The 13,827-nt window shown below is 28.6% G+C and overlaps 1 long non-coding RNA gene across 1 annotated transcript in view; it reads right to left on the bottom strand.

Moving 5' to 3' along the window:
• The window catches only part of LOC145941233 (uncharacterized), a 179,505-nt gene that overhangs the window by 61,920 nt on the left and 103,758 nt on the right, over positions 1–13,827 (bottom strand). The gene's annotated exons all lie outside the window — the stretch shown is intronic.

The following is a 13,827-nucleotide window of genomic DNA, read 5'->3' as shown; positions in this document are numbered from 1 at the left end:
TGTATAATCGATGAAATTTTGGCTCGTCTTAAAATATTGGAAATCGATACTTTTTACCGCTGACCCTATGCGACGCATCCTTATTTTATGTTTACCATATTAAAAAATTTGTACGCTGGTGTCTGTTTGGTACCAAATGATTCTGTAATCAATGTACTATTAAAATGTATAATCGATGAATTTTTGGCTCGTCTTAAAATATTAGAAATCGATACTTTTTTACCGCTGACCCTATGCGACGCAACCTTATTTTATGTATATCAAGTTAAAAAATTTGTACGCTGGTGTCTGTTTGGTACCAAATGATTCTGTAATCAATGTACTATTAAAATGTATAATCGATGAATTTTTGGCTCGTCTTAAAATATTGGAAATCGATACTTTTTACCGCTGACCCTATGCGACGCATCCTTATTTTATGTTTACCATATTAAAAAATTTGTACGCTGGTGTCTGCATGGTACGAAAAGATTCTGTAATCAATGTACTATTAAAATGTATAATCGATGAATTTTTGGCTCGTCTTAAAATATTGGAAATCGATACTTTTTTGACGCGGACCCTGTGGGACACATCCTTATTTTATGTTTATCTTATTAAAAAATTTGTACGCTGGTGTCTGCATGGTACGAAAAGATTCTGTAATCAATGTACTATTAAAATGTATAATCGATGAATTTTTGGCTCGTCTTAAAATATTGGAAATCGATACTTTTTACCGCTGACCCTATGCGACGCAACCTTATTTTATGAATATCAAGTTAAAAAATTTGTACGCTGGTGTCTGTTTGGTACGAAAAGATTCTGTAATCAATGTACTATTAAAATGTATAATCGATGAATTTTTGGCTCGTCTTAAAATATTGGAAATCGATACTTTTTACCGCTGACCCTATGCGACGCATCCTTATTTTATGTTTACCATATTAAAAAATTTGTACGCTGGTGTCTGCATGGTACGAAAAGATTCTGTAATCAATGTACTATTAAAATGTATAATCGATGAATTTTTGGCTCGTCTTAAAATATTGGAAATCGATACTTTTTACCGCTGACCCTATGCGACGCAACCTTATTTTATGTATATCAAGTTAAAAAATTTGTACGCTGGTGTCTGTTTGGTACCAAATGATTCTGTAATCAATGTACTATTAAAATGTATAATCGATGAATTTTTGGCTCGTCTTAAAATATTAGAAATCGATACTTTTTTACCGCTGACCCTATGCGATGCAACATTATTTTATGTATATCAAGTTAAAAAAAAAGTACGCTGGTGTCTGTTTGGTACCAAATGATTCTATAATCAATATACTACTAAAATGTATAATCGATGAATTTTTGGCTCGTCTTAAAATATTAGAAATCGATACTTTTTTGACGCGGACCCTGTGCGACGCATCCTTGTTTTATGTATATCATATAAAAAAATTTGTACGCTGGTGTCTGTTTGGTACCAAATGATTCTGTAATCAATGTACTATTAAAAAGTATAATCGATGAATTTTTGGCTCGTCTTAAAATATTAGAAATTGATACTTTTTTGACGCGAACCCTGTGCTACGCATACGTATTTTATGTTATCGTATTAAAAAATTTGTACGCTGGTGTCTGCATGGTACCAAAAGATTCTGTAATCAATGTACTATTAAAATGTATAATCGATGAATTTTTGGCTCGTCCTAATATATTTGAAATTGATACTTTTTTGACGCGAACCCTGTGCGACGCATACCTATTTTAAGTTTTTCATATTAAAAAATTTGTACGCTGGTGTCTGCTTGGTATTAAATAATTCTGTAATCAATGTACTATTCAAATGTATAATCGATGAATTTTTGGCTCGTGTTTAAATATTAGAAATCCATACTTTTTTATCGCTGACCCCATGCGACGCAACTTTATTTTATGTATATCAAGTTAAAAAATTTGTACGCTGGTGTCTGTTTCGTACCAAATGATTCTATAATCAATGTACTATTAAAATGTATAATCGATGAATTTTTGGCTTCTCTTTAAATATTAGAAATCGATACTTTTTTACCGCTGACCCCATGCGACGCAACCTTATTTTATGTATATCAAGTTAAAAAGTTTGTACGCTATTGTCTGCTTGGTACCAAAAGATTCTATAATCAATGTACTATTAAAATGTATAATCGATGAATTTTTGGCTCGTCTTAAAATATTAGAAATCGATACTTTTTTACCGCTGACCTTATGCGACGCAACATTATTTTATGTATTTCAAGTTAAAAAAATAGTACGCTGGTGTCTGTTTCGTACCAAATGATTCTATAATCAATGTACTATTAAAATGTATAATCGATGAATTTTTGGCTCGTCTTAAAATATTAGAAATCGATACTTTTTTGACGCGGACCCTGTGCGACGCATCCTTATTTTATGTATATCATATTAAAAAATTTGTACGCTGGTGTCTGCTTGGTACCAAATAATTCTGTAATCAATGTACTATTAAAATGTATAATCGATTAATTTTTGGCTCGTCTTAAAATATTAGAAAACGATACTTTTTTTACGCGGACCCTGTGCGACACATCCTTATATTATGTTTACCATATTAAAAAATTTGTACGCTGGTGTCTGCATGGTACCAAAAGATTCTGTAATCAATGTACTATTAAAATGTATAATCGATGAATTTTTGGCTTCTCTTTAAATATTAGAAACCGACACTTTTTTACCGCTGACCCTATGCGACGCAATCTTATTTTATGTAGATCAAGTTAAAAATTTGTACGCTGGTGTCTGTATGGTACCAAATGATTCTGTAATTGATGTACTATTAAAATGTATAATCGATGAATTATTGGCTCGTCTTTAAATATTAGAAATAGATACTTTTTTACCGCTGACCCCATGCGACGCAACCTTATTTTATGTATATCAAGTTAAAAAATTTGTACGCTGGTGTCTGTTTGGTACCAAATGATTCTGTAATCAATGTACTATTAAAATGTATAATCGATGAATTTTTGGCTCGTCTTAAAATATTAGAAATCGATACTTTTTTACCGCTGACCCTATGCGACGTAACATTATTTTATGTATATCAAGTTAAAAAAAAAGTACGCTGGTGTCTGTTTGGTACCAAATGATTCTATAATCAATGTACTACTAAAATGTATAATAGATGAATTTTTGGCTCGTCTTAAAATATTAGAAATCGATACTTTTTTGACGCGGACCCTGTGCGACGCATCCTTATTTTATGTATATCATATTAAAAAATTTGTACGCTGGTGTCTGCTTGGTACCAAATAATTCTGTAATCAATGTACTATTAAAATGTATAATCGATGAATTTTTGGCTCGTCTTAAAATATTGGAAATCGATACTTTTTACCGCTGACCCTATGCGACGCATCCTTATTTTATGTTTACAATATTAAAAAATTTGTACGCTGGTGTCTGCATGGTACGAAAAGATTCTGTAATCAATGTACTATTAAAATGTATAATCGATGAATTTTTGGCTCGTCTTAAAATATTGGAAATCGATACTTTTTTGACGCGGACCCTGTGGGACGCATCCTTATTTTATGTTTATCATATTAAAAAATTTGTACGCTGGTGTCTGCATGGTACCAAATGATTCTATAATCAATGTACTACTAAAATGTATAATCGATGAATTTTTGGCTCGTCTTAAAATATTAGAAATCGATACTTTTTTGACGCGGACCCTGTGCGACGCATCCTTATTTTATGTATATAATATTAAAAAATTTGTACGCTGATGTCTGCTTGGTACCAAATAATTCTGTAATCAATGTACTTATAAAATGTATAATCGATGAAATTTTGGCTCGTCTTAAAATATTGGAAATCGATACTTTTTACCGCTGACCCTATGCGACGCATCCTTATTTTATGTTTACCATATTAAAAAATTTGTACGCTGGTGTCTGTTTGGTACCAAATGATTCTGTAATCAATGTACTATTAAAATGTATAATCGATGAATTTTTGGCTCGTCTTAAAATATTAGAAATCGATACTTTTTTACCGCTGACCCTATGCGACGCAACCTTATTTTATGTATATCAAGTTAAAAAATTTGTACGCTGGTGTCTGTTTGGTACCAAATGATTCTGTAATCAATGTACTATTAAAATGTATAATCGATGAATTTTTGGCTCGTCTTAAAATATTGGAAATCGATACTTTTTACCGCTGACCCTATGCGACGCATCCTTATTTTATGTTTACAATATTAAAAAATTTGTACGCTGGTGTCTGCATGGTACGAAAAGATTCTGTAATCAATGTACTATTAAAATGTATAATCGATGAATTTTTGGCTCGTCTTAAAATATTGGAAATCGATACTTTTTTGACGCGGACCCTGTGGGACGCATCCTTATTTTATGTTTATCATATTAAAAAATTTGTACGCTGGTGTCTGCATGGTACGAAAAGATTCTGTAATCAATGTACTATTATAATGTATAATCGATGAATTTTTGGCTCGTCTTAAAATATTAGAAATCGATACTTTTTTACCGCTGACCCTATGCGACGCAACATTATTTTATGTATATCAAGTTAAAAAAAAAGTACGCTGGTGTCTGTTTGGTACCAAATGATTCTATAATCAATGTACTACTAAAATGTATAATCGATGAATTTTTGGCTCGTCTTAAAATATTAGAAATCGATACTTTTTTGACGCGGACCCTGTGCGACGCATCCTTATTTTATGTATATAATATTAAAAAATTTGTACGCTGATGTCTGCTTGGTACCAAATAATTCTGTAATCAATGTACTATTAAAATGTATAATCGATGAAATTTTGGCTCGTCTTAAAATATTGGAAATCGATACTTTTTACCGCTGACCCTATGCGACGCATCCTTATTTTATGTTTACCATATTAAAAAATTTGTACGCTGGTGTCTGTTTGGTACCAAATGATTCTGTAATCAATGTACTATTAAAATGTATAATCGATGAATTTTTGGCTCGTCTTAAAATATTAGAAATCGATACTTTTTTACCGCTGACCCTATGCGACGCAACCTTATTTTATGTATATCAAGTTAAAAAATTTGTACGCTGGTGTCTGTTTGGTACCAAATGATTCTGTAATCAATGTACTATTAAAATGTATAATCGATGAATTTTTGGCTCGTCTTAAAATATTGGAAATCGATACTTTTTACCGCTGACCCTATGCGACGCATCCTTATTTTATGTTTACCATATTAAAAAATTTGTACGCTGGTGTCTGCATGGTACGAAAAGATTCTGTAATCAATGTACTATTAAAATGTATAATCGATGAATTTTTGGCTCGTCTTAAAATATTGGAAATCGATACTTTTTACCGCTGACCCTATGCGACGCAACCTTATTTTATGTATATCAAGTTAAAAAATTTGTACGCTGGTGTCTGTTTGGTACCAAATGATTCTGTAATCAATGTACTATTAAAATGTATAATCGATGAATTTTTGGCTCGTCTTAAAATATTAGAAATCGATACTTTTTTACCGCTGACCCTATGCGATGCAACATTATTTTATGTATATCAAGTTAAAAAAAAAGTACGCTGGTGTCTGTTTGGTACCAAATGATTCTATAATCAATATACTACTAAAATGTATAATCGATGAATTTTTGGCTCGTCTTAAAATATTAGAAATCGATACTTTTTTGACGCGGACCCTGTGCGACGCATCCTTGTTTTATGTATATCATATAAAAAAATTTGTACGCTGGTGTCTGTTTGGTACCAAATGATTCTGTAATCAATGTACTATTAAAATGTATAATCGATGAATTTTTGGCTCGTCTTAAAATATTAGAAATTGATACTTTTTCGACGCGGACCCTGTGGGACTCATCCTTATTTTATGTTTATCATATTAAAAAATTTGTACGCTGGTCTCTGCTTAATACCAAATAATTCTGTAATCAATGTACTATTAAAATGTATAATCGATGAATTTTTGGCTCGTCTTAAAATATTAGAAATTGATACTTTTTTGACGCGGACCCTGTGCGACGCATCCTTATTTTATGTTATCGTATTAAAAAATTTGTACGCTGGTGTCTGCATGGTACCAAAAGATTCTGTAATCAATGTACTATTAAAATGTATAATCGATGAATTTTTGGCTTCTCTTTAAATATTAGAAACCGATACTTTTTTACCGCTGACCCTATGCGACGCAATCTTATTTTATGTAGATCAAGTTAAAAATTTGTACGCTGGTGTCTGTATGGTACCAAATGATTCTGTAATTAATGTACTATTAAAATGTATAATCGATGAATTATTGGCTCGTCTTTAAATATTAGAAATCGATACTTTTTTACCGCTGACCCCATGCGACGCAATCTTATTTTATGTATATCAAGTTAAAAAATTTGTACGCTGGTGTCTGTTTGGTACCAAATGATTCTGTAATTAATGTACTATTAAAATGTATAATCGATGAATTATTGGCTCGTCTTTAAATATTAGAAATCGATACTTTTTTACCGCTGACCCCATGCGACGCAATCTTATTTTATGTATATCAAGTTAAAAAATTTGTACGCTGGTGTCTGCTTGGTACCAAATAATTCTGTAATCAATGTACTATTAAAATGTATAATCGATGAATTTTTGGCTCGACTCAAAATATTAGAAATCGATACTTTTTTACCGCTGACCCCATGCGACGCAACCTTATTTTATGTATATCAAGTTAAAAAGTTTGTAAGCTGTTGTCTGCTTGGTACCAAAAGATTCTATAATCAATGTACTATTAAAATGTATAATCGATGAATTTTTGGCTCGTCTTAAAATATTAGAAATCGATACTTTTTTGACGCGGACCCTGTGCGACACATCCTTATATTATGTTTATCGTATTAAAAAATTTGTACGCTGGTGTCTGCATGGTACCAAAAGATTCTGTAATCAATGTACTATTAAAATGTATAATCGATGAATTTTTGGCTCGTCTTAAAATATTGGAAATCGATACTTTTTTACCGCTGACGCAACATTATTTTATGTATATCAAGTTAAAAAATTTGTACGCTGGTGTCTGCTTGGTACCAAATAATTCTGTAATCAATGTACTATTAAAATAAAATTTAAAAAAATAATAATATTAGTTTTAAATAATATGTTATAATACTTTAAACTGGATTAACATTTTTGAAAGTTAACAGCTGATTTCCACCAAAAAATATTAATCGAGAATAAGATATTATAACATATTATTTACAATTTTACAACATTTTACTATTTTAATATTTTAACATATTATTTTAAAATTTAATTACCAAATTAACGCTTTAATCAGTTGATTTCTATGAAAAAATATTAATCGAGTTTAAACAAATTTTATATTATTTTTTAATAAACATAAAACCGAAGAATGGCGCGCGCGTAGCGCGCGCTTGTGTTGTTCTAGTATTATAAATAATAAATACTATTATAAAACATAAAAATAATACCTATATTTATTGCTTATTTACATGATTTACATAATTTACATAATTTTTCTGTAATTTCTAAAACATTTTATTATTACTTTATTTTTTTAAATATTTATATTTATTAATTTTTATATCAAATTTACAATAAGTTATTTTCATTTAATGAAATCAATATAGAATATTTTTGAGTTAAATTATGTTGCATGCGTGACAAAACGGCTACTAAATATCGAAATAGATGATTAGTACAATGAACTTTCGTGCAATAAATTGCTCCCAATAATTTAGACTGAAGGCCTGTAATATGCGCATTGTCTGGCATGTGCTATTGATATGCTAAAGATCCGTTCTTTTTAGCTGAACAGACTGCACTAGTTCAAAGTTTATCTTTTTCCTTTCAATGTAGAATAAAAAAAAACATTTATTTAAACAACTGATAGTCGCTAGTCGCTTGATCATTTTTAATTTTTCAATGCTAGGGAGGACGAAAAAGTTTTACAATTTTATGATTATGACTTTTTTACTGCATATATAATAATAGAACGGCATATATTGTTAGCGGAATATGATGTCGATAAGAGAGAGATATATAATATTAAAACTCTTAACTCGTTATAATTCTTCAAGATCGTATAGAAACACTCTATTATTCACTCTTATAAATTCTCAGAGAGAGAGACGCGTTCGACCGAGCGGTCGCCGTTTATATACAATCAGTTAAAACGCTTATTCTTTTAAATGAAGCCAATCACGGCATTGCACGTTCGTCAACAGTATACAATAAAGATCGAGGCAACGGACATATATTATAAGCATACACAAAAACCCGACACGAGAATAATAACCAAGCAATGATAGCTTGGTCACATGTAGAGGTGATTTATTCCACGTACATCCCGCTACATCAGATACCGCTAACAATATATAGTCACAAAGTATATTGTTATAAGCGAACCATTCATTTTAAAAATAATTACTAATTTTTTATTAAAACTCTAATGCATTACACATAATATTTATTTGGAAACCTTTTGAAATAAACAACTAAGATTTTAGTAAGACTCTCAATGTGATACATATATTTAAACTCCAACGGCTACTAATTATTTCAAGGAAGGCCAGATTTCAAGGAATAATTGAGATTTAATTTCTTGGTATCGTATCAAAAGACAAATGTGTGCCCTGTGCATAACTAATCAGTTTCAAAGAAAATTAATTCTTCCTTGAAAGTGACTCTCTACCATCCGCGTCTGGCTCTTACTAGGCAATAAAATTTACATTTGAAAATAATTTGTTAAATACAAAACAAGTTGAATATATAAAAATGCGAATGAGAAGATCGATGAAAGCGAAACAAAACAAATCCACCCATTTCCACCAAAAATCCACTTTTTAAATTTAATTTTTTTGTTATTTTCATTTTTATATTAAATATGCAAATAAATTCCAGTGTTCATTCAAAAGGAGAGCAAATGCTGAATTTTTTTACTGATTCCAAGGAGAAGCAAATGACCCCTCTTGCTTCCTCTCTTCTCTGCGGACGCCCATGGCTAAATAACTATGTTTTTCTACAGAAACATCGTCAATAATTACGCGTGTGTACTACTATCTTTGATACAGCAAAGTAATACTAAACGCATTACTTTGCATTTGGTTTAATCGAGAAAAATACACTAATTATTGATTTATCAGCATTTTCGTAATTTCATCATAAAACTCATTATAATCGAGTAAGAAAACGAATCTTAAAACTTTAAAAAGTAACATTCAAAGACAGATACTTGTAATTTATACACACGCACAAATACGCATACATATAAAAATTCGACGTATATTATTAAGAATCTACCTAGAGACGACATAAGAATTTTATTTGGCATTTGGGTGTATAATTAAAGAAAATATATTAATTATTCAGTTATCAACAGTTTTATAATTTGAAAATAAAAAATCATTATAATCGCTAATGAAAAGTCTTAAAAAGTAACATTCAAAAATAAAAACTCGTAAATTACACACGAACGCACACACAAACTTGATGTATTATAATGAATCTGTGGAGGAACATAAACGTGACCTCCATTATTCTATCTGTACCATTGAATGCAATGATAGCTTGGTCACAGTCGAGAATCATGTGAAAGCGGTTCAAGTACAAATATCTGCAAGAGAAAAAAGTTATTATGTTAGGAACGTTAAAAATATTACATATTTTACTAAAAAGTGTTAATGCTAACGAGAACGGCCATCGCGTTTTCTTTGAAGGATCAAGAGAATCATATAGCTCAGGTCAGTCTCCAGAAAAAGTATTTTCATGTGCTTTCATTTAAACGTGGTGTAGATAAGAGATTTTTTGTAGATAAGAGATGAAGAAATTTAAATTTTATATATTGTAACTAAGAAATTATTTGTATAATTAAAATTGTACAATACGTATAACGAAAAAATTTTGATGCTACAAAAAAATATACAAAATTTGTTTAATTTTGTGTCACACATATTTAAAAATCAATATTATACATATAGCACAAAATTAAACTGAAGTAAAATGGTATATATTAAAACTTAAATGTAAAATATAATTGTTCTATTTAAGAATATAAGTTTTTAACATAATGATTCCGTTTAGTCTCTACAAATGATAAAAACATATGTAACATTTTTGTATAATTATACATAATTACTTATTTACATGATTTTTCTCTAATTTTCATAATTATCTTTATTTTTTAAAATATTTTAAACATCTTTTTAAAATATTTTTTAATTTGTTAAAAATATTTTTTAATTTTTGTATAAAACTTACAATAAAATATTTTTTATTTAACAAAACCAATATAAAAAATTTTGAGTTTAAATAAGTTGCATGCGTAATAAAAACTACTAAATCTCGTGTAAAAGATGGGTTTAATGCACTTCGGTACAATTAATTTCTCTCGATTAAATATTTTAAGATCAATCATATATCTATAGTTATAGCTATAGCTAAATAGCTATCACTTACGATATAATCGATTAGTATCAACAGAAGATTTCAAAAATTGCTCGCTAAGGCTCTGCACAATAGAAAAAATATTAGAAATAAATATAAAATATTGAGAATAGTAATTAATTTAAATAAATAATTATTTTAAAATAATGAAATAGTAAATTCTGATATATAAAATACAAATTCGTGTATAAAGGGCTTTTACTAGCCCTATAGCTATTGTTTATAATATTTATACCCGAATTAGTATATTTTATATCCGAGTATTTTCGATGTTATTTCGATTTTAAAATAATCCCTATTTCTAATATTTTCTCTTACTGCGCACATGATCTTAGTCGTCTAATCGAAAAAATAAATCAGTGCCGCAAATTTTCTTATTTAGCGCTCGAGCATAACGGGAAACTGGCGATTCAGGAGAAGACAAAATAGAAGATGCAGGATGCAAGAGAAACAGAGTTAAAGATATACATATTACTTTGTTTTAAATATAATTCATATAATGCGTTGTCTATGTATATCTATAAAAATATGTTGTATACATATATCTATATCAATTTTTCCACTCGCTTGTGCTCAAAGGTTTTGCATGATCTTATATACAATCACTTTTATATTATTTCCACAGTTAAACGAAAACATGTTTGATGATGCTGCTAATAATATAAATCACATTTATTTTCTTTCGAAACAAATAAAGCACACTCGGATAGACTGCCACAAGATCTGAGACTGAAACTGCTATTGAAACGAAAATTCATCATTACTTAACTAGATGAATTATCTAGAAATGTCAGCAGATTAGTTAATAGTATTTTAAAATTGGCAGAGACCAGTCTGCGTTTCTTTGTGACTGACATCGACTCGTGTCACAAAAAAATGTTGTTTAAAATTTTAAAATTAAAGAAAAAAGCTAGTGTTTATTAGTTTTCCGATTAAGAAAATTTTCTCTAAATTTTCTCAAAGGTAGCCTTAATATAAATATTTACATTTATTCGATGACTTCTTGTATTAAAATTGTATCTGTATTGCGGTAAAATTATGATGGAAAACAAGGATCCATTTTGATTTACTAATAGGTATATACAAATTTTATATTCAAAATATTTTTTAATAATAACGAATTTTACTTACAACACTTATTAGTTTATGATATATTAATTTATTAATTATAATTCTTATTGTAAAAAATTTGAAAATTAAATAAATTTGAAATATAAATTATTGTTTTTTTAATTTTGTTCTTTACAATATGTATTTTTATACATTTTTCTATATATCCTTCATTTTGTTTTATGTAGTTTTATGCACATTTTTCACTTGCTTTTACATTTTCTTCTTAAAAGACAAAGTTGTGTATATTGTAACATGTACAATTTATATTTCAATTCAAGTGAATATATTGTAGTAAAAATTAGAGAGTATTTTAGTAATATAATAACATTCCTATAATGTAATACTGTAAATTCTACGTTTTAATTATAAAAATCCTTCAAATCAGTATTCATATTTATACTGTCACTTGAATTTGAATTTGAACTGTTTAAAAGTACACTGGGTGCGTTCCATTTGAAAGCTCACGCGCTATGAGCGCTATTTTCAACCGTTCCATTTGCTGCTTAAGCGCTTAGAATTGCAAACAAAAGTCGTTCCCTTTGAGTGCGTGAGCGTATTATTATCAAGACGTGGGAGAACAACAAAGTCTAATAAAATAAAATATAATATAAATAAAATAAGCAATGCGAGTGTGCCAAGATGACGGAAAAAGAAATTGCTATTTTGTGTTTGCTAATATTAATGTTATTCGAAATATTTTTTGTGATAAAGATTCTTCATGTAATATAGAATTAGAAAATATTATTATATTTCTTAAACATCGTATTAAAAATCCAATATTACGGCTGCAGAATTGTATAAATTTCTTTAGTTTTAACGTCTTGAACTTCTACTGATATTTACTCCATTTTTCTAATTTATGTAACGTGCGGTAAAAGCGTGAGCGCTTATAGCACATTCTGTTTTAACGCTCACATGCTATAAGCGCTCACGCTTTTACTCCCCTACCTCGATGAAATAAGCATTTGTAAGCACGAAGTTATGACGTCACAGTGACGTCATAAATGCTTTTATAAGCGCTTACAACTCCAAAAGGAAATACTTTATCAAAGATGGCTGTCGGGCATTTAAAGTGGAACGCACTTCTCCACGCCACCCAGTGTTATATAAAAATTCATAGTACAAACATCTACAAAAGGAGAAAATTATTATGTTAAGAATGTTAAAAATATTATGTATATTATTAAAAGTGATTATGTTAACCAGAGCGATCACGGATTTAGATTTAGTGAGTCTCCAGAAAAAATATTTTCATGTATTTTGATCTAAAATTCATGCACATAAGAGATTTTTTTCACGAAAAATGAAAGTTATATATTATAAATAATAAATTACCTGTATAATTAATAAAACTGTACAATGCATAGCAGAAGTTTTGATATAAAAAATATTTATATTTTTGTGATATAAAAAATTATTTATATTTGCTATAAAAATATATATAAAGAAAGAGTTTGTTAATTTTGCGTCATATTTAAATCATTAAAGTTTATATTAAAATCAACATTATATATAGTAATATATAGATCGATATTATATAGTATAAAATTAAACATAATTAAAGGTATATTGAAACTTAAACGTACGTGTTGTCATAATTGTTATATTTAAGAAAAAGAAGTTTTTACATTAACGATCCTATTAAGATTCCGTTTATTCTCTGCTACATTGATAAATACATATGTGATATCTTTGCTTATTTACATGACTTTTTAATAATTTCTGAAACATTAAATTTTTTTTTAAATATATATGTTTATTAATTTTTGGATAAAATTTCCAATAAATTATTTTTATTTAACAAAATCAAAATATAAATATTTTGATTTAAAATAAGTTGCATACGTAATGAAACGATTACTAAATTCCGAGTAGAACATCGATTCAATACACTTCGGTACAATTGCTCTTAATCAAATATTCTCATAAAGTCAATATACACGTATATAACCATAGTTAAATAACTATCTTTCGCTACGTGTCTATTATTAATGTTATTTATCATTCAATGTATATGTATATATACGTAAACATATATTTTACTCGGGATACATATTTTAGTCGTTTATAGCATTATGCTCTTCAAAATTTATTTGTAGAACATAATTACGTATTGGAACATAATAATAGAAATTGAATAAGAAAATAGAAAGATAAAAGAAAAATAAGATTTTTAAATACAGGAATTTAGAAAATTTTCATGACTACAAAAAGTAATAATATAAAATTATATTTATTATTAAAATATAAATCTT

Source organism: Prenolepis imparis, unplaced genomic scaffold, assembly GCF_030444845.1.
Source record: "Prenolepis imparis isolate NDT839.2.m4 unplaced genomic scaffold, iyPreImpa1.0 SCAF_1, whole genome shotgun sequence".
Taxonomy (NCBI): domain Eukaryota; kingdom Metazoa; phylum Arthropoda; class Insecta; order Hymenoptera; family Formicidae; genus Prenolepis; species Prenolepis imparis.
The sequence above is the reverse complement of the archived record's forward strand: the minus strand, read 5'-3'. Positions and strand labels throughout refer to the sequence as shown.